Below are 23,090 nucleotides of genomic sequence, written 5' to 3'. Positions count from 1 at the left end.
CGCTCTTTTAAAAAAAAGAGGAAAATGAATAAAAGCTCAACCTCAGGGAGTGTTAGACCCCTGCAATCTAATCTACAAAAAGTTTCAACTTACACCAGTCTACTGACCATCAGCAAAAAGTCTACAAACAATAAATGCTGAAGGGGTTTTAGAGAACTGTGTACCCTCTACCTGCTGGTGAGACGTAAAGGGGTAACAGCCAATAATGAGAACAGAAAGGAGCTGTGTTTAAAAGTACAAATGGAGGTACCATTCAATCCAGCAGGCACACCATTGGACCTCTCACCTGAGAAGACAAGAATCGAGAAGACACAGGCCGCAAAAGCTGCATTGCAGCCTTATTCACAATAGCCAAGAAAGTGAAGCAATCAAAATGTCCAACAACAGGTGAATGGATAAAGAAGAAGTGATCCATGTACACAATGGAATATTAGCCATGGAAGACAATGAACCATTGCTCTTTGAGGCACCACAAATGAGTCTGGAGATAATCACGAAACATGAGGTAAGTCGGAAAGCAAAAGACCTATATCCTATGATATCACTTATAGGCGTTATCTAATAACTGACACAAATGAACATATTTCCACAGAGAAAGACACTCACAGACTTAGAAAACAAACTATGCTCATCTAAAAGGAAAGGTGGGGGGAATGGATAAATTAAGATTAGTGTTACTATATGTATACAAACACATATTATATACATATCTCAAAAAGACCGACCATATAGCAAGGGAGGTCTGCGGAACCCTCAGTAACATTTTACATGGGAAGAGGATCTGTCCTTGAATAGACATATATAATTTACAAATGAACCAGATCGTGTACACCTAGGATAAACAATATTCTAAGCTTTACCCCAATTAAAAAAAAATTTTAAAACCAAGAAGAAATAATGAGACTTAAACTAATGGGGGTTTCTCCATGCACATTCCAATGTAATTTACAACCTAGGAACACGACTTCCAGAAAGACTCTGCTGCCCTAGTACCCAGATTTGGGAATGGAGAAATGCTGCCTGCTTGAGGCCACTTCCCACAACAGCAGCTTTAAATCCATTGCTAAAGGTCACTAAATAGTCACCAAACTTGCAGTTCGGTAAATGACACCTGCTCTCTAAAAAAATTCTGGGGTGTAAAATCGATCAAAAAATTCAAAAGAGGGCAACCTTCCAAGAAGACAATAGCAAGAGTTATATTGTACTCCCAATTGTTTCCTTTTTTAACAGAAAAGAAAACGGCAGAAAAAAATGATGAGTTTTACGAATTTTCAAAGACATGGAAACCCAAATTACAAAAACCTATCAGCTCACAGCAGCCAGAAGGGCCATTAGCATAAATGCTGCAAACAATAAATGCTGAAGCGATTGTGGAGAAATGCGTACCCTCGATTCTAAGGGGGACGTGGTAAGAGCCACTAATGAAAACACAAAGAAGGTGCTTTGAAAAGGGTAACACGGTGCTACCAGTCAATCAATCACACCCACTGCTGGGCCTATCACCTGAGAAAATGAGAATTAAAAAGTCACAGGCTGGCAATCCTGCACTCCAACAATATTTACCATAGCCAACCCTTGGAAGCAATGAAAATGTCCATCAACCGAGGAATGCACAAAGTAGAAGTGGTCCACGTACACAGTGGAAAATTACTCCAATAAAAAATAAAAAGTAAATTTAAAAAACCAACAAAAGTAAGGAGACATCAGCTTCTGTGGGTTTCTCCAGGCACACTCCACTCTAATTTAAAATCGAGAAACACCACAGGCTGCAAGGGCTTTTCCCTAGGTACCAGGGTGGGGAACATAGAAAGGCTGCCACCCTCTGGAAGTTACCTGCAAAAGCAGCTTTAAAGGCTGTGCTAATGGTCATTTCATAGGAACAAGTACTGCAGAACTGTAAATGAAACCTGCCCTCAAAATGTCTTGAGGGAGGTAATGGCCAAAACATTTCAAAATGTGACACAAACTTTAAGAGAACACTTTGAAGAACTAAGGGGTAATCACAGCTTGAAAAGTAAAAAGGACATGCCCTAAAGCTCAATTTCAACGGATTATGTGGCACATGCGAATTCAACCACAAAGAGGTATCAGCTCACACTTGTCGAAATAACCATCAGCAAGAGATCTACAAACAATAAATGCTGAAGGTGTTGTGGAGGAATGCGTAACCTCAACTTTAAGTGGGATGTAACTTGGAAAGAGCCACTAAAGAGAACAGAATGGACGTGCCTTAAAAATGTAAACATTGAGCTACCATATGACCCAGCAATCCCACTACTGGGTATACACCCAGAGAAAACCATAATTCAAAAATACACATGCACCCGAATGTTTATTACAGCACTATTTACAATATCCAGGTCATGGAATCAACCTAAATGCCCATCAACAGACGAATGGATAAAGAAGTTGTGGTACATATATAGAATGGAATATTACTCAGCCACAAAAAGGAGCCAAATTGAGTCATTTGTTGAGACGTGGATGGATCTAGAGACTGTCATACAGAGTGAAGTAAGTCAGAAAGAGAAAAACAAATATCGTATATTAACGCAGGTATGTGGAACCTAGAAAATTGGTACAGATGAGCCAGTTTGCAGGGCAGAAGTTGAGACACAGATGTAGAGTGCAGACATATGGACACCAAGGGGGGGAAAATGCGGTGGGGTGGGGATGGTGTTGTGCTGAATTGGGAGATTGGGATTGACATGTATACACTGATGTGTATAAAATTGATGACTGATAAGAACCTGCAGTAAAAAAAAAAACAAACAAAACAAATAATACTAAACTTTCATTTGGTTATTTGTATGGAAATATGTTAATATAAATGTTTCAGACATTACATGAAATTTCTAAAAATCTTATATGTTCTGGTATAATGTTATCATTCATAATCCTAGTTATTACTTTAAAATGTATATCTCAGAAATAACTAATTTTCTTGTCAACTGCATTATTATAAACTTTCATCAAATCTTTAACCGTGGTCATTTTTAAGTCTTTTGTTATTTACAGACAGTTCTGGGTGTACTCTGATGCTTTTGCAAATATGTTCCTATAAAAGGGTTTCATCTTTATGAAATTCATGGAAAAGACTCTGACAAGTACAGGTTTCTGGTAACTCTACTGTACTGCTGAACTGAATGAATAAGCATTTTCAGAACTCTAATGATAAAACTAATGAACTCATAAAAGTGCTAACAAAAGATGAAGATGAAAAAAAAATTAATTACATGGGGCTGAGTGAACTGATGACGATAAGTATAATTTTTGTTACTTTCTGTTTGAATTAAAAAAAATCCCACAAGGACTCAGAGGCAAAGAATATACAAATCAATTTTCACTGCAAAGTAAAGCAGCTGCTACAGTGAAGGATTACTGGACTGAATGTCAATATTATGACATAGTATGAGTGTGTTTCATGTTTGGTAATTGCAATCATTGTTGCTTTTGTTGTGATCATCCATGTACAATGCTTGATGTCAGTCTATTTATCTCTTATAAAAATAAAATACAGTGTGTGTGTTTGGAAAAAAAAAACGAATAAGAACTAATGAGACATAAACTTATGGGGATTTCTCCTGGCAAACTCCATTCTAATTTACAACCTAAGACAACGACTTCCAGAAAGGCTCTGCTGCTCTAGTACCTAGATTGGGGAATGGCGAAATGCTGCCTCCTTTTGGCCGTTGCCCACAACAGCAGCTTTAAACCCACTGCAAACGGTCACTAAATATTCACCAACTTGCAGTTCTGTAATTGACACCTGCCCTCCAAAAAAATTCTGGGGTCAAAAATCGAACAAAAAATTCAAAAGAGGGCAACCTTCGAAGAAGATAATTTCAAGAGGTATAATGTGCTCACAGATTTTTCTTTTGATAAAAGAAAAAGATGTGGAAAAATGATGAATTTTAGGAATTTTGAAAGATATGCAAACGCAAATTACAAATACCGATCAGATCACAGCAGTCAGAATGGCCATCAGTAAAAATGGTGCAAACAATAAATGCTGAAGCGATTGTGGAGAAATGCGTACCCTCGGTTCTAAGGGGGACGTTGTAAAAGCCACTAATAAAAACACATTGGAGGTGATTTGAAAAAGTAAACACTGAGTGACCAGTCCATCAATCACACCCACTGCTGGGCCTATCACCAGAGAAAATGAGAATCAAAAAGTCACAGGCTGGCAATCCTGCACTCCAGCAATATTTACCATAGGCAACACTTGGAAGCAACGAAAATGTCCATCAACAGAGGAATGCACCAAGAAGTGGTCTATGTACAAAACAGAATATTAACTCCAATAATAAATATAAATTAAATTTAAAAATCCAACAAAAGTAAGGAGACATCAGCTTGTGTGGGTTTATCTGGGCACATTCTACTCTAATTTACAACCGAGGAACACCACTGGCCGTAAAGTCTGTTTCCCTAGTATCAGCGTGGGGAATGTAGAAAGGTAGCAGCCCTATGGCCGTTACCTGCAAAAACAGTTTAAAGCCTGTGCTAATGGTCACTTCATATGAACAAGTACTGTAGGGCTGAAAATGAAACCTGCCCTCAAAATGTCTTGAGGGAGGTAATGGCCAAAACATTTCAAAATTTGACACATACTTTAAGAAACCACTTTGAAGAACTAAGCTGTAATTACAGCTTGAAAAATAAAAATGACTTGCCTTCAAGCTCAATTGCAACGGAATATGAGACACATGCAAATTCAACTGTAAAGAGGTGTCAGCTCACACCCGTCAGAATAACCATCAGCAAAAACTACAAAGAATAAATGCTGAAGGTGCTGTGGAGGAATGCATACCCTAAACTTTAAGTGGGACGTAACCTGGAAAGAGCCACTAATGAAAACAGAATGGAGGTACCTTTAAAAGGTAAACACTGAGCTACCATATGACCTAGCAGACCTATTCCTGGACCTATAACCGACGAAGACAGAATTGGAAGGACACAGGCAGGCAAATCTGCAATGCATACTATTACAATAGCCAATATATGGAAGTAACCAAAAAGTCCACTGACAAATGGGTGGACAAAGAAGAACGGCTACATGTACAGATGGAATATGAGCTAGTGAAAAAATGAAACAATGCCATTTGCAGCATCATAGATGAGTCTAGAGGTAATCACACAACTTGTAGTAAGTGAGAAAGTGAAAGACACATATCCTATTATATCAGATATAGGTGTTACCTAAAAATTGATACAAACCAAAATATTTCCACAGAGAAAGGCAATCACAGATTCATTAAAGAAACTTATGGTTCACCAGATGGAAAGGTGTGAGGATTGGATACATTACCATATTGAGGTTAACAGAGACATACAAACACATGTGAAATGTATAATCACCAAAGACCTACAGAATACCAAGAGAAGACTACTCTACATTGTGTCATAACCTACATGGGAAAAGGATCCGAAGAAGAATAGATATATGCATATGTGTGAAAGAACCACATCTTGCACACCTAGAACAAAAAAAAACATTGTAATCAAGTTTGCTGTGATAAAAAATAAAAATTAACTTAAAAATACGAACAAGTAGTATTGAGACATAAACTTAAAGGGCTTTTTCCTGGCACATTCCATTCTAATTTGCAACCTAGACCACCACTTCCGGTAAGGCTCTGTTGCCATAGTAACCAGATTTGGTAAAGGAGAAATGCTGCCGCCTTGTGGCCGTTTCCCGCAAGAGCGGCTTTAAACCCACAGATAATGGTCACTTAAAATTCACAAGGACTCAGGGCTGTAAAGGACACCTGCCATCAAAAATTGTGCTGAGGTAGGGAACGGACAGAAAAATTTAATACAGGCAAATTTTTCAATAAAATACTATGAAGAGGTAAATATTACTCACTGTCTTTAAAAAAAGGAGAATGGATTAAGGTTCAACCTCAGGAATTATTAGACTCATGCAATCTAATCAACAAAAAGGTTTCCAATCACACCAGTCGACTGACCATCACCAAAAAGTCTACAAACCATAAATGCTGATGCGGTTGTAGAGAATTGTGTATCCTCTAGCTGCTGGTGAGATGCAAAGTGGTTAACAGCCAGTAATGAGAACAGAAAAGAGCTGCGTTTAAAAGTAAAAATTTAGGTACCATTCAATCCAGCAGGTGCACCATTGGACCTCTCACCTGAGAAGACAAGTATCGAGAAGACACAAGTTGCAAAAGCTGCAGTGCAGCATTATTCACAATAGCCAAGGCAGTGAAGCGATAAAAATGTCCATCAACAAGTGAATGGATATAGAATAAGTGGCCCAGGTACACAATGGAATATTAGCCATGGAAGACAATGAAACCCTGCTCTTTGAGGCACCACAAATGAGCCTGGAGATAATCACAAATCATGAGGTAAGTCGGAAAGCAAAAGACTTATATCCTATGATATCACTTATAGGCGTTATCTAATAACTGACACAAATGAACACAATTCACAGAGAAATACACTCACAAACTTAGAAAACCAACTTTGCTCATCTAAAGGGAAAGGTGGGGGGAATGGATAAATGAAGATTAGTGTTACTATATGATATGGATATGATCCAAATACATATTATATACATATTACAAAAAGACCGACCATATAACAAGGGAGGTCTACAGAACACTCTGTAATAATTTACATGGGAAGAGGATCTCTACATAAATAGATATAAATAATGTGTAAATGAACCAGAGTGTGTACACCTTGGACAAACAACATTCTAACCATTACCCTGATTTAAAAAATTAAAACAACGAAAAAGAATTAATCAGACATAAACTTATGGGGCGTTTTCCAGCCCATTCCATTCAAATTTACAACCTAGGAAAACGACTTCCAGAACGGCTCTGCTGCCCTAGTAACCAGATTTGGTAATGGAGAAATGCTGCTGCCTTGTGGCCATTTCAAACAACAGCAGCTTAAACCTAGTGCTAATGGTCCCTAAATATTCACACTCATTGCAGGCCTGTAAATGATACCTACATTTCAAAACAATCCTGGGGTTGAAAATTGACCAAAATATTCAAAAGAGGGCAACGTTCCAGGAAGACACTTTCAAGACGGATATTGTACTCACACTTTTTTTTTCTTTTAACAGAAAAGAAAAAGGCGTGGAAAAATGATGAATTTTAGAATATTTAACGACATGCATACCCATATTACAAATACTTATCAGCTCACAGCAGTCAGAATGGCCATTAGCAAAAATGCTGCAAAAAATAAATGCTGAAGGGATTGTGGAGAAATGCGTACCCTCGGTTGTAAGGGGGAGGCATGTTAAGAGTCACTAATGAAAGCACAATGTAGGTGCTTTGAAAAGGGAAACATTGAGCTACCAGTCAATCAATCAAAACCACTGCTGGACCTATCACCTGAGAAAATGAGAATCAAAAAGTCACAGGCTGGCAATCCTTCACTCCAGCAATATTTACCATAGCCAACACTTGGAAGCAATGAAAATGTCCATCAACCGAGGAATGCACCAAGAAGAAGTGGTCCATGTACACAATGGAATATTACTCCAATACTAAATATAAATTAAATTAAAAAAAACAAACAAAAGTAAGGAGACATCAGCATTTGTGGGTTTATCCGGGCACATTGCACTCTAATTTATAACCGAGGAACACCACAGGCCGGAAGGTCTGTTTCCCTAGTTACCAGAGTGGGGAACGTAGAAAGGCTGCCGCCCTCTGGCCGTTACCTGCAAAAGCAGCTTTAAAGCCTGTGCTAATGGTCACTTCATATGAACAAGTAATGCGGGGCTGTAAATGAAAACTGCCCTCAAAATGTCTCGAGGGAGGTAATGGCCAAAAATTTTCAAAATGTGACACATACTTTAAGAAAACACCTTGAAGAACTAAGCTGTAATCACTGTTTGATAAATAAAAAGGACATGCTTTAAAGCTCAATTTCAACAGATTATGGGACACATGAAAATTCAACCACAAAGGGGTATCAGCTCACACCTGTCAGAATAACCCTCAGCAAGAAAACTACAAACAATAAATACTGAAGGTGTTTTGGAGAAATGCATACCCTCAACTTTAAGTTGGACGTAACCTGGAAAGAGCCACTAATGAGAACTGAATGGTGGTGCCTTTAAACCGTACACACTGAGTTACCATATGATACAGCAAGCCCACTCCTTGGACTATAACATAAGAAGATAGAACTGGAAAGACACAGGCAAGCAAATGTGTATTGCAGCAGTATTACAATAGCCAAGACATAGAGACAACCAAAAAGTCCATCAAGAGGTGCGTGGCCAAAGAAGAACTGGTACACGTACAGATGGAATATTAGCCAGGGAAAAAAATAAAACAATGCCATTTGCAGCACCATGTATGATTCTTGAGGTAATCAGGCAAATTGTACTAAGTCAGAAAGCAAAAGACACATATCCTATAATATCACTTATAGGTCTTAGCTAAAAATTGATACCAATGAAGATATTTCCACAGAGAAATGCAATCACAGATTCACTAAACTAACTTATGGTTCACCAATTGGAAAGGTGTGAGGATTGGATACATTAGGATATTGGGGTTAACATAGATATAGAAACAAATGTGAAATGCGTAATCACCAAAGACCTACGTAATACCAAAAGATTACTCAACATTGTATCATAACCTACATGGGAAAATGATCCAAAGAAGAATAGATATATGTATATGTTTAAAAGAACCACATCTTGCACACCTAGAAGAAACAAAACATTTTAATCAAATTTGCTCTGATAAAAAATAAAAATTAAATTAAAAAAAGAACAAGAAGTAATGAGACATAAACTTAAGGGGCTTTTTGCTGGCACATTGCATTCTAATTTACAACCAGAACATGACTTCCATTAAGGCTCTGTCATCACTAATAAAGCAGCTTTATAATCAATGTTGAAGGTAGCTTAAAAGAAGTCTCACTAATTATTGATAGTAACAAGAAAACAAAGAAAAGTAAAAATCTCACTGCCAAAAGTATACATAGAGTAAGTCAAGGTAGATCAAATACTTATTAAACTTCTGTAAAGAATAAAAGACAACAGTAGTATGTTTTTTTTAAAAAGAGAGGGCCCAAATAAATCTGAAATGAAAGAGTTGATGTTACAACAGACCCCACAGAAATACAAAGTATCCTAAAATACACACAGGGTAACTCAGGGCTCAGATGGGACAGAGCCCACTCTCCAGTCCCCTGTACACGACTTACAGGAGCCTCAGGAACTGAGGAGGGGGTCCCTGAGGAGAGGCTCAAGATAGAATATGGTAGGCATTAACATGGCTCCATTCATCTTAAACATGCCTGAACTACATTCACACGAGATGATTTTGTCCTGTATGTACATCGGCACCTCTAGTCGGAACTGCAGATCTTTGGCTTCACCACCTCTACTGACAGCATTAGCTTCACCTGCTGTGGACTGTCTCCTATAGGATTTCTAGAACCACAAAGCATCGAAGCTTCACAGGACCCAGAGTCTGTGCGACTCCATGCAGAGTCTCAGAGTCTCAACTCCACTCAGATACTCCACTCTTGGAGGGCACACACAAAGTAGTGAGCACATCAGAACCCAGGGGAAGGAGCAGTGACCCCGTAGGAGAATGACCAGAACTATCTGATAGTTTTAGAGGGTCTCCTGCAGAGGCAGGTGGTAGCTGTGGCTGTGGCTCACCGTGAGGACAACGACACTGGCAGCAGAAGTTCTGGGAAATACTCCTTGGTGTGAGCCCTCCCAGAGTCTGCCATTAACCCCACCAAGAGCAAGGTAGGCTCCAGTGCTGAGTCACCTCAGGCGAAACTACCAACAGGGAGGGAACCCAGCCCCATGCATCAGCAGATAAGTGGATTAAACTTTTTATTAAAGTTTTATTTAATCTGCAGACAAGCAGATTAAAGCTTTGCCCACCAAAGCAACACCCAGCTCTACCCACCACCAGTCCCCCCCATCAGGAAGCTTGCATAAGCCTCTAAGATAGACTCATCCACTGGAGAGCAGACAGCAGAAGCAAGAAGAACTACAATTCTGCAGCCTGAGGAAGGAAAACCACATTCACAGAAAGATAGACAAAATGAAAAGGCAGAGGACTTTATACCAGATTAAGGAACAAGATAAAACACTAGGAAAAAAAACGAAATGAGGTGGAGATAGGGAACCTTCCAGAAAAAGAATTCAGAATAATGATAGTGAACATGATCCAAGACCTTGGCAAAGGAATGGAGGCAAAGATCGAGAAGACGCAAGAAATGCTTAACAAAGACCTAGAAGAATTAAGGAGCAAACACCTAGAAGAATTAAAGAACAAACAAACAGAGGTGAACAATATAATAACTGAAATGAAAAATACACTAGAAGGAATCAGTAGCAGAATAACTGTGGCAGAAGAACGGATAAGTGACCTGGAAGACAGAAAGGTGGAAATCACTGCCATGGAACAGAATAAAGAAAAAGAATGAAAATAAATGAAGACACCCTAAGAGTCCTCTGGGACAACATTAAACGCAGCAACATTCACATCATAGGGGTCCCAGAAGGAGAAGAGAGAGAGAAAGGACCCGAGAATACATTTGAAGAGATTATAGTCGAAAACTTCCCTAGCATGGGAAAAGAAATAGCCACCCAAGTCCAGGAAGTGCAGAGAGTCCCAGTCAGGATAAATCAAAGGAGAAAAATGCCAAGACAGATAGTAACCAAATTGACAAAAATTGAAGACAAAGAAAAATTATTGAAAGCAACAAGGGAAAAATGACAAATAACATACAAGGGAACTCCCATAAGGATAACAGCTGATTTCTCAGCAGAAAATCTACAAGCCAGAAGGGAGTGGCATAAATTTAAAGTGATGAAAGGGAAGAACCTACAACCAAGAGTACTCCACCCAGCAAGGATCTCATTCAGATTTGACAGAGAAATCATAAGCCCTACAGACAAGCAAAAGCTAAGAGAATTCAGCACCATGAAACCAGCTCTACACCAAATGCTAAAGGAACTTCTCTAAGTGGGAAACCAAGAGAAGAAAAGGACCCACCAAGACAAACCCATAACAATTACGAAAACAGTAATAGGAACATACATATCAATAATTACCTTAAACGTGAATGGACTAAATGTTCCAACCAAAAGACACAGGCTCTCTGAATGGATACAAAAACAAGACCCATATATATGCTGTCTACAAGAGACCCATTTCAGACCTAGGGACACATACAGACTGAAAGTGAGGCGATGGAAAAATATATTCTATGCAAATGAAAATCAAAAGAAAGCTGGAGTAGCAATACTCATATCAGATAAAATAGACTTTAAAATAAAGAATGTTACAAGAGACAAGGAAATACACTACATAATGGTCAAGGGATCAATCCAAGAAGAAGATATAACAATTACAAATGTATATGTGCCCAACATAGGAGCACCTCAATACATAAGGCAACTGCTAACAGCTATAAAAGAGGAAATCAACAGTAACACAATAATAGCAGGGGACTTTAACAGCTCACTTACACCAGTGGAGATCATCCAGACAGAAAATTAATAAGGAAACACAAGTTTTAAATGACACAATAGACCAGATATAGTTAATTGATATTTATAAGACATTCGATCCAAAAACAGCAGATTACACATTCTTCTCAACTGCACACGGAACATTCTCCAGGATAGATCACATCTTGGGTCACAAATAAAGCCTCAGTAAATTTAAGAAAACTGAAATCATATCAAGCAGCTGTTCCGACCACAATGCTATGAGATTAGAAATCAATAACAGGGACAAAACCGTAAAAAACACAAACACATGGAGGCTAAACAATACGTTACTAAATAACCAAGAGATCACTGAAGAAATAAAAGAGGAAATCAAAAACTACCTAGAGACAAATGACAACAAAAACACAATGATCCAAAACCTATGGGATGCAGCAAAAGCAGTTCTAAGAGGGAAGTTTATAGCAATACAAGCCTACCTCAAGAAACAAGAAAAATCTCAAATAAACAATCTAACCTTACACCTAGAGGAACTAGAGAAAGAAGAACAAAACCCAAAGTTAGTAGAATGAAGGAAATCATAAAGATCAAAGCAGAAATAAATGAAACAGAAGCAAAGAAAACGAAAGCAAAGATCAATAAAACTAAAAGCCGGTTCTTTGAGAAGATAAACAAAAATGATAAACCTTTAGTCAGACTCAAGAAAAAGAGGGAGAGGAATCAAATCAACAAAATTAGCAGTGAAAAAGGAGAAGTTACAACAGACACCACAGGAATACAAAGCATCCTAAGAGACTACTACAAGCAACTCTATGCCAATAAAATGGACAACCTGGAAGAAATGGACAAATTCTTAGAAAGGGATAACCTTCCAAGACTGAACCAGGAAGAAATAGACAATATGAACAAACCTATCACAAGCAATGAAATTGAAACTGTGATTAAAAATCTTCCAACAAACAAAAGTCCAGAACCAGATGGCATCACAGGTGAATTCTGTCAAACATTTAGAGAAGAGCTAACACCCAACCTTCTCAAATTCCTCAAAACAATTGCAGGGGAAGGAACACTCCCAAACTCATTCTATGAGACCACCGTCACCCTGATACCAAAACCAGACAAAGATACTACAAGGAAAGAAAATTATAGACCAATATCACTGATGAATATAGATGTAAAAATCCTCAACAAAATACTAGCAAACAGAATCGAACAACACATTAAAAGGATCATATACCATGATCAAGTGGGGTTTATCCCAGGAATGCAATGATTCTTCAATATACACAAATCAATGTGATACACCATATTAACAAATTGTAGAATAAAACCATATGATCATCTCAATAGATGCAGGAAAAGATTTTGAGAAAATTCAACACCCATTTATGATAAAAACTCTGCAGAGTGTGGGCATAGAGGGAAACTACCTCAACATAATAAAGGCCATATATGACAAACCCACAGCAAACATCATTCTCAACAGTGAAAAACTGAAAACGTTTCCTCTAAGATCAGGAACAAGACGAGGATGTCCACTCTCACCACTACTATTCAACATAGTTTTGGAAGTCCTAGCCATGGCAATCAGAGAAGAAAAAGAAATAAAAGAAATACAAAAAGGAAAAGAAGAAGTAAAATTGTCACTGTTTGCAAATGACATCATATCATAGATAGAGAATCCTAAAGATGTCACCAGAAAACCACTGGAGCTAATCAATGAATTTGGTAAAGTTGCAGGATACAAAATTAATGCACAGAAATTGCTTGCATTCCTATACACTAACAATGAAAGAACAGAAAGAGAAATTAAGGAAACAATCCCATTACCACTGCAACAAAAATAAAATACCTAGGAATAAACCTACCTAAGGAAGTAAAAGACCTGTACTCAGAAAACTATAAGACACTGATGAAAGAAATCAAGGATGATATAAACAGATGGAGACATATACCATGTTCTTGGATTAGAAGAATCAATATTGTGAAAATGACTATACTACCCAAAGCAATCTACAGATTCAATGCAATCCCTATCAAAATACCTTTGGCATTTTCTACAGAACTAGAAAAAACAAATCTTAAAATTTGTAGGGAGACACAAAAGACCCCGGATAGCCAAAGCAGTCTTGAGGGGAAAAAAAAAGAGCTGGAGGAATCAGACTTCCAGACTTCAGACTATATTACAAAGCTACAGTAATCAAGATAATATGGTACTGGCACAAAAACAGAAATATAGATCAATAGAACAGGATAGAAAGCACAGAGATAAACCCACGTACCTACAGTCCACTAATCTATGACAAAGGAGGCAAGGATATACAATGGAGAAAAGACAGTGTCTTCAGTAAGTGGTGCTGGGAAAACTGGACAGCTACATGTAAAAGAATGAAATTAGAACACTCCCTAACACCATACACAAAAATAAACTCAAAATGGATTAGAGACCTAAATGTAAGACCAGCCACTATAAAACTCTTAGAGGAAAACATAAGCAGAACAGTCTATGACATAAATCACAGCAAGATCCTTTTTGACCCACCTCCTAGAGAAATGGAAATAAAAACAAAAATTAAAAAATGGGACTTAATGAAATTTAAAATCTTTTGCACAGCAAAGGAAAACATAAGCAAAAGACAACCATCAGAATGGGAGAAAATATTTTCAAATGAAGCAAATGGCAAAGGATTAACCTCCAAAAAGCAGCTCCTGTAGCTCAATATCACAAAACCAAACAACCCAATCCAAAAATGGGCAGAAGACCTAAATAGACATTTCTCCAAAGAAGATATACAGGTTGCCAACAAACACATGAAAGGATGCTGAACATCACTAATTATTAGAGAAATGCAAATCAAAACTACAATGAGGTATCACCTCACACCAGTCAGAATGGCCATCATCAAAAAATCTACCAACAATAAATGTTGGAGAGGCATTTATTGGAGAAAAGGGAACCCTCTTGCACTGTTGGTGGGAATGTAAATTGATATAGCCACTAGGGAGAACGGTATGGGGGTTCCTTAAAAACTAAAAATAGAACAACCGTACAACCCAGCAATCCCACTACTGGACATTTACCCTGAGAAAACCATAATTCAAAAAGAGTCATGTACCACAATGTTCATTGTAGCTCTATTTACAATAGCCAGGACATGGAAGCAACCTAAGTGTCCATCAACAGATAACTGGATAAAGAAGATGTGGCACACATATACAATGGAACATTATTCAGCCATAAAAAGAAACGAAATTGAGTTATTTGTAGTGAGGTGGATGGATCTAGAATCTGTCCTACAGAGTGAAGTAAGTCAGAAAGAGAAAAACAAATACCGTATGCTAACACATATATATGGAATCTAAAAGAAAAAAAGTTTATGAAGAACCTAGGGGCAGGAAAGGATTAAGGACACAGACGTAGAGAAAGGACTTGAGGACATGGGGAGGGGGAAAGGTAAGCTGGGACAAAGTGAGAGAGTGGTATGGACATATATACACTACCAAATGTAAAATTGATAGCTACTGGGAAGCAGCCACATAGCACAGGGAGATCAGCTCGGTGCTTTGTGACGACCTAAAGGGGTAGGATAAGGGAGTGAGAGGGAGGTGCCAGAGGGAGGGGATATGGTGTTATATGTATACGTATAGCTGATTCACTTTTTTATACAGCAGAAACTAACACACAATTGTAAAGCAATTATACTCCAATAAAGATGTAAAAGGAAAAAAAAGAAAGCCCAGAGATAAACCTACACACCTGTGGTCCACTAATCTATGACAAAGGAGGCAAGGATATACAATGGAGAAAAGACACTCTCTTCAATAAGTGGTGCTGGGAAAAATGGAGAGCTACATGTAAAAGAATGAAATTAGAACACTCCCTAACACCATACACAAAAAATAAACTCAAAATGGGTTAGAGACCGAAATGTAAGACCGGACACTATAAAACTCTTAGAAGAAAACATAGGAAGAATACTCTCTGACAAAAATCACAACAAGATCTTTTTTGATCCACCTACTAGAGTAATGGAATAAAAAACAAAAATAAACAAATGGGAGCAAATGAAACCTAAAAGCTTTTGCAAAGCAAAGGAAACTACAAACAAGACGAAAAGACAACCTCAGAATGGGAGAAAATATTTGCAAACGAATCAATGGACAAAGGATTAATCTCCAATATATATAAACAGCACATGCAGCTCAACAGTAAAAAAACAAACAACCCAATCCAAAAATGGGCAGATGACGTAAATAGACATTTGTCCCGAGAAGACATACAGATGGCCAAGAAGCACATGAAAAGCTGCTCAACATCACTAATTATTAGAGAAATATAAACCAAAACTACAATGAGGTATCACTTCACACAAGTTAGAATGGGCATCATCAGAAAATCTACAAACAACAAATGCTGGAGAGGGTGTGGAGAAAAGGGAACCCTCTTACACTATTTGTGGGGATATAAATTGATACAGTCACTATGGAGAACAGTATGGAGGTTCCTTAAAAAACTAAAAATAGAATTACCATATGACCCAGCAATCCCATTCCTGGGCATATACCCAGAGAAAACCATAATTCAAAAAGATATTCACACAATGTTCATTGCAGCACTATTTACAATAGCCAGGTCATGGAAGCAACCTAAATGCCCATAGACAGACGAATGGAAAAGATGTGGTACATATATAAAATGGAATATTACTCAGCCATAAAAAGGAACGAAATTGGGTCATTTGTAGAGACATGGATAGATCTAGAGACTGTCATACAGAGTGAAGTAAGTCAGAAAGAGAAAAACAAATACCATATTTAAGCGCATACATGTGGAACCTAGAAAAGTGGTACAGATGAACCGGCTTGCAAGGCAGAAATAGAGACACAGATGTAGAGAACAAATGTATGGACACCAAGGGGGGAAAGTGGCAGGGTGGTGGTGGTGGGATGAATTGCGAGCCTGGGATCGACATATATACACTTATATGTATAAAATAGATAACCAATAAGAACCTGCTGTATAAAAAAATGAATAAAATTAAAAAATTAAAACATAAATAATATTAAAAAAAAATAAAACAGAAAAAAAGTTCTTTCCTTCCCAAAGACGTATTTATATGAATGAATTATTTCCATGCTTATATCTATAAATACAAAAAGAGGAATAAAACCTACCTTGAACCAAAAAAGAAAAAAAAAAAAAAACAGAACCCACTGGTCATACAGAGGAAATCCCTATCAGGGCACTTGCTCCAGTGGTACACAATTCTGAAGTTGGTCAGAGGTGGGGAATCGTCTCCCATGCAGCCAGCAGCTCCCCCGCAAGGAGCGTCCTCATTGCAAAGCTGGGGGACCGTGAGGAGGCGTCTCTGAGTAAACGTGAGCTGAGCCCCAGGCCAGCTGCTGCTGAACTTTTCCCACCCTTCCCAGGTAAAACACCTGAATGTGTGCAAAGACTTTAAAGCCTAGAGGAAGGGGCTTGGAGTCACACCAGCGACAGCACGCAGGACAACTTGGTGCCTGCAGGTCAGCCAGGATGGTCCTGGCCCCAGGCGCTCTTCTGGAAGCTTTCCATTACCCTGCCTGAGGTACCCCTCCTGTCCCGGCCCCCACTGCTTTTTTCCTTCCTCACCTCTGCCCGGGTAGAAATTCCAGCAGCAGGTATGGGTGACACATCCTCTTCTTTAGCAGGTGGCAGCCCGGCAACTCCTGCAGAAAGTCCAGCAGAGCCCCACTCACACGGGGCCACTCATAGAGCCCTGGGCCCTACTCCCTCCCACCAGCACAACCCCGAGACTGCTGACGGGGCAGAGAATGTGGCGTCAGGCACAGCTGCAGAGGCTTTTGCTGCCTGGAGGGGTGTTTATATTGACCTCAACCCAGGCACACCTGGGAAGGGCTGGCCGGCCAGGTCAGGCTGCCCAGGTCAGCCAATCCTCGCCCCTCAGGGGCTCAGAGTTGCAGAAAATGGGCCTTGCTGCACCGGCCAGATCCAAGGAACAGGTGTAGGGCCCCGAGAGTCAGGATAGACAAGGGGCGGCAGCCCTGGCTTGTTTTCCAATCATTTTATCTGGTTCGTGAGTGGGAGACAACTTCAAGAAGACCCTCTCCTAATGAGAGGAACCCAGGAGTCAGGGAGAGGAGGGTTGGTGGGTGGAGACAGAGGCCTGGTGCCCCGGCTGCAGTGGAAGCCCCTGGAAGACCAGGTGGATGGAGGCCGCACAGAGAGAAGCCTAGGGTCACAGACCTGTCGGAGCTGATGTTTGTTAGTTCAAGCCCTGCTCTGAGGTGCTCTGTGTCAGCTCTGAGCGACAGGTGTGCTGGGGGTGCTCTGGAATAAGGGCTATGTGCACGGTTCCTGTGTGCCCAGCCCTGCCGGGGTACCTGTCCAAGGGAGCTCCATATCCAGGGAGGGGCCTGCCCACGAGAGCCCCGTGAGCTGCTGGGTACCTGCCCAGGTGAGCTCCATATCCTGGGAGGGGCCTGCCCACGAGAGCCCCGTGGGCCGCTGGGTACCTGCCCAGGTGAGCTCCATATCCTGGGAGGGGCCTGCACATGAGAGCCCCGTGGGCCGCTGGGTACCTGCCCAGGTGAGCTCCATATCCTGGGAGGGGCCTGACCATGAGAGCCCCGTGGGCTGCTGGGTACCTGCACAGGTGAGCACCATATCTTGGGAGGGGGCCTGACCATGAGAGCCCCGTGGGCTGCTGCGTACCTGCCCAGGTGAGTTCCATATCCTGGGAGGGGCCTGACCATGAGAGCCCCGTGGGCTGCTGGGGACATGGTAAAGGACGCCAGGACAGTCAGTGAAGCCACAGAGGATATACATCCAGTAGTTCCTAATTCCTATACCCTGCTGGTCATTCTACCATCCCCCAGGACATGGTATTCTGTATTAGACTTCAATGATGCCTTCTTCTGTATTCCATTAGTCCCAGAGTCACAAGAAATTTTGGCTATGAGTGGCAGGACTCAACATACAAAAAAAACAATACTGCTGGGCCGTCCTGCCCCAGGGGTTCAAAAATTCCCACACCATCTTTGGGAAAACGTTAGCTAAAGCCCTAAAAGATCTACCTCGGGAGAAGGGAACCCTCCTTCAATATGCAGACGACATTCTGATCGCCAGCCCTACTAAGGAGGCCTCTGGACTACCTAGCCAATAAAAGATAGAAGGTGTCCAAGAAAAAGGCTCAAATATCACAGACTAAGGTGACCTGCCTGGGCTTCATTCTCACAGAAGATCAGAGAAGCCCATCCCAGGAAAGGGAAGAAGCCATTTGCAGCCTCACCCTTCCTAAAACTAGAAGACAGCTTAGGGGTTCCTGGGGAGACCGGGGTTTGCTGCATCTGGATCCCTAACTACAGTCTAATACCTGGGCATCTATATGAAACACTGAAAGGAAAAGATGATGATCCTTTTGAATAGAATCCAGAAGCGGCCTTTCAAGAAAGGAAAGAGCAATCAATTCAGACCCTTGCCATGGACCTCCCTAATTTAGCTAAACCCTTTGACCTTTACATTCCTGGTCGAAGGCAAATCGCCCTTGGAGTATTAGTGCAAAAACTGGGACCACTTGAAATGGAACAACGCAAGAATGCCCTCCAGGCATTGGCCAGCCACCCCATCCGACCAGGATACTGGGGGTATCTAAAAACCTGGAAATCAGCAGCCCGCAAGGCCAGCTCCCTCCTAAGGGTAAAGGACGCCACTTGGTGATCCTAACCACCCACCATGCCCTGAAGTTGCAGGGATCGCTCCGTGGGCACAATGACCTCGAGTGAGGAGACCCTCCAACTCCAACCTCCAGAGAGACAACCTGGGGCAACAGGCCCCCATGACGACTCGTGTGACCATCACTTGACCTGGAGCTTCTCTCAGAAAACCACAAGAGTGTGCCCCAAAAGAACAGACTATTGCTTGCAGGACTTACTGCACCCAGAGCGGAGCTAATAAACTTGGCAGGGGAACCCTAAATAACGCTGCCACCATAGAAAAGCCTACAGACACCACTGTGACAGCGACCAATGAGACCAGCTGGACTCCCGGCTACTTCAAAAAGCCGTTGACTGAGTGGCCGTCATGGTCCTGGATCACCACCGGCCCTGGACTGTCTGGGAGTTGAGCAGGCAGGGCTCTGACACCTGGTGCTGTTTGTACGTTAATTCAGTGGCCTAACTGAAGAAAGCACAGACTACTGGTCAGAGCATCTAGGCTGGCAGAAACCGTCAGCCTAAGGGGGCCGAACCAATGTGGAGCAGGGTAAAACCGGCCCCCCCAGCGTCCCTGCGCATCTCTTTCCTGGACCCTTAAAGGTCATTAGAATCTATAAAACTTCCAACGCTGGTGCTCAGGCAGACGAGCAGTGAGGGAGGAGGCCTGGGGACAATCAACCTCACCTGGAGGCTGCTGGGGAGAAGTCCTGCTCCTCCCCCCGGGTATGAGGACACCCAACTCAGCACGAAGCATTTACAGAAGAGGTGTCTGCACCCTCAGGGCCCCAAGAATGTGGAATGGGACAAGAGGCAGAGGAGGGGTTTGTCACCGGCAAAACCCATTAAAAATTCCTGGGAGATAAAAATAGAATCTGGGCAATAAAATAAAGTCTAACCTTTTTTTCCTTTGTGCTTTTTCTAATTTCACTTGTTCCTAGGTTTCCACAGGCAGAGGTCCCACACCCGGCACTTCAGACCCGATTTCCTAGTGCAAGATGGCTGGGCCGACACCTCAGCTCTCCGGGCCCCGTGCAGACTCTGCCACATAGAGCCTGAGCTCCAGCCAACCCGGCCCTCGAGAGCTCCGCCCCGTCCCTCCCGCTGATGCTGACGGGATCCCTACACAGCAGCCCGGCCCACAGCCCGCGGGGGAGCGCACGCTCTCACCTCTCCATTCTCTGATCAAAATATAAAGTTTTCCTTTGCTTCTGAACCAAACTCAGTCTCGATCTGTTGGCTCCAATGACACTGGGCAGGGGGACCCTTGTTGGGGCCCACTCTGCAGGATCAGTAACAGAACTTGAGAACATTGTAACTTCAAAGAATAGATGCGTGAGCCAAACTGTTATTAACATAGAGCAGTGTATAAGGCTCGTGTAAAATAAGATGTTTCTAACACTTCCATTTGATATTTCCATCACTTTATTATAAGCAAGTTCAGTGGAGGGGTTTGTCATATTTGTCAGGTCAACATTAGAGAAATGCAGTAATTTCTTTCCAAGGATGTGGATCTACTAATCTTGGCTGAAGGTTCAATCTTGTTTTGAATCATTTTCCGTTGAAAATGATACCTCTCTTTCAGCTCCTGGATTTCTACGAAGTATAAAATCTTATATATTTTATTACCAAAGGGTCAAGGTGGGAGGAGAGATAAATTAACAGTTTCGGATTAACATATACACACTTCTATGTATAAAATATATCATCAACAAGGAACTACTGTATAGCACAGGGAACAATACTCAATATTTTGTAATAACCCCTAAGGGGAAATAATCTGAAAAACAATAGATATCTATATCGACATCATGTATCAACTACAGATAAAAAGGAACATAAAGGAGGCTGACGGCGAGCGTTTCTGACCCTGAAGACTTCACTCACCTAAATTTCGGACTCTGCTTATGGCCAAAGTCCCTTAATGAACATACATGTACCAGTGGCTTAAAAATTCGCCAGATTGGGGCTTCCCTGGTGGCGCAGTGGTTGAGAGTCTGCCTGCCGATGCAGGGGACACGGGCTCGAGCCCTGGTCTGGGAAGATCCCACGTGCCGCAGAGCGGCTGGGCCCGTGAGCCACAACTACTGAGCCTGCGCGTCTGGAGCCTGTGCTCTGCAACAGGAGAGGCCGCGATGGTGAGAGGCCCGCGCACCGCGATGAGGAGTGGCCCCCGCTTGCCGCTGCTGGAGGAAGCCCTCCCACAGAGGAGAGGACCCAACACAGCCAATAAATAAATAAATGAATAAATAAATAAATAAAATTTAAAAAAAATTCGTCAGATTGGGGTTCGGGGAGACACTGATTTGGAAAAATCCCTGGTGTTCTCCTTACATACATGGGAACTTTCCTACAGCTAAAATATGCCTGTGACACCCAGAAGATGGTACACGGTTGGATCAGGAAGATTTTGGAAAAGGCACCTCATCTCTTAATCTCATGGTGGTCGAGTTCACCCCACCAGCCTCTTTCGTAACAATCTCCCCACTTGAGGATGTCAGCACCTTCTATGTCCTGTTGCACAGAGTTGGGAATTTGTCCACAGGATGAAGGGGAAGGAGGAGAAACAATGAGAGACAAGCCCTAGATGTTCGGACAGGCAAAAGTCACTCTAATTTCCAATCAGGAAGAAGAATTAAGCAAAGGCTTAGCCTGCCGCCCGAAACCACAGTAGGGGCAGAAGCACACCACCGGTTTTGCGGCCAGCTCCCAAAAAAGCGAGTTGACAAATGAAGCTCAGGAAACTTCAATTCACAAATATGCAGAATTATAAATTATGACTCTCCAAGCAAGCCGGAAATGCAAATCAGCAATACAAAGAAGTCTCACTTCCCATCGGTCAAAGGGGACCATGCTGAAAAAAGTGTGAAAACCAGAAATGCAGGACAGGCCATGGAGAAAAGGGAGCCTTGTTAGGCTGATGGGGGGGATGTAAACTGCCAATGGCCACTCTGTAGAAGTGTATGATGTTTCCTAAAACATCTAAAAAACACAGCTAGAGAGCATAGGGCACTTACACTCATGGGCGTATAAATTGGGAAATCTAAAAATCAACAAAACACGGGCACCCCAAAGATTAGGGCTGCTCTGTTAACAAGAAACTCCAATTCGGTACACCTTAAATATCCCAGGAAAGAGAAAAATGGATAAACAAGTTGTGGTAATTAGGTACAATGGAATATCACTCAGCCATGTAATAAATGTTATAAGGCTAGTAGCAGCATGCTGACTGGATTTACGTACGACGTTTAGAAGTGAAATAAGTCACACAGAAAAAGACACTTATCATAAGATATCACTTATAGAGGGAATGTAAAAATCGCTACACAGGACATATATTACAAAACAGAATAGAGCCACACATTTAGAGAACACACCATGGCTGCTTAACGGAAAGGTGAGGTGGGGTGAGGCATAAAACAGGGGTTTGAAATTAGCACAGATAGCGTTCCATACACCACATATGTAACAGACAAGCCCTATTCCTTGCTCAGTGAACTGGACTCCAAACCCCCTATTCAACGCAAAAAAAATGTATCTGACTAGTAGGAATCTTAAAACCTATGTATTAATATCTCTCTGTAAGTGAATCAAGTGGGTGTAAAATGGTATAAACACAGCAGGGAAAATCAGCTAAACCCCAGTATAAAAATAAATTTCAAAAAAAAAAAAAAAAACAACAAAGACATTGAAAGAGAGAGAAATTCTTACAGAGATCGTTCAGGGGCTTTGAAGCAACCTGGATTGACCATATCTAGACCCACAGCTGGATTAGAAATAAGTCTGGAAACTGTTGGGGCTGAGAGGATTGGTGAGATTGGGTGAACAAACGAAGATACTTTAAAGTAATAAAATTATATAAGTTAATTCAGTTAATAAAAAAAAA

The sequence above is a fragment of the Balaenoptera ricei genome, chromosome 16 (assembly GCF_028023285.1).
Source record: "Balaenoptera ricei isolate mBalRic1 chromosome 16, mBalRic1.hap2, whole genome shotgun sequence".
In the NCBI taxonomy this organism is placed as follows: domain Eukaryota; kingdom Metazoa; phylum Chordata; class Mammalia; order Artiodactyla; family Balaenopteridae; genus Balaenoptera; species Balaenoptera ricei.
Note: the sequence above shows the minus strand (reverse complement) of the source record.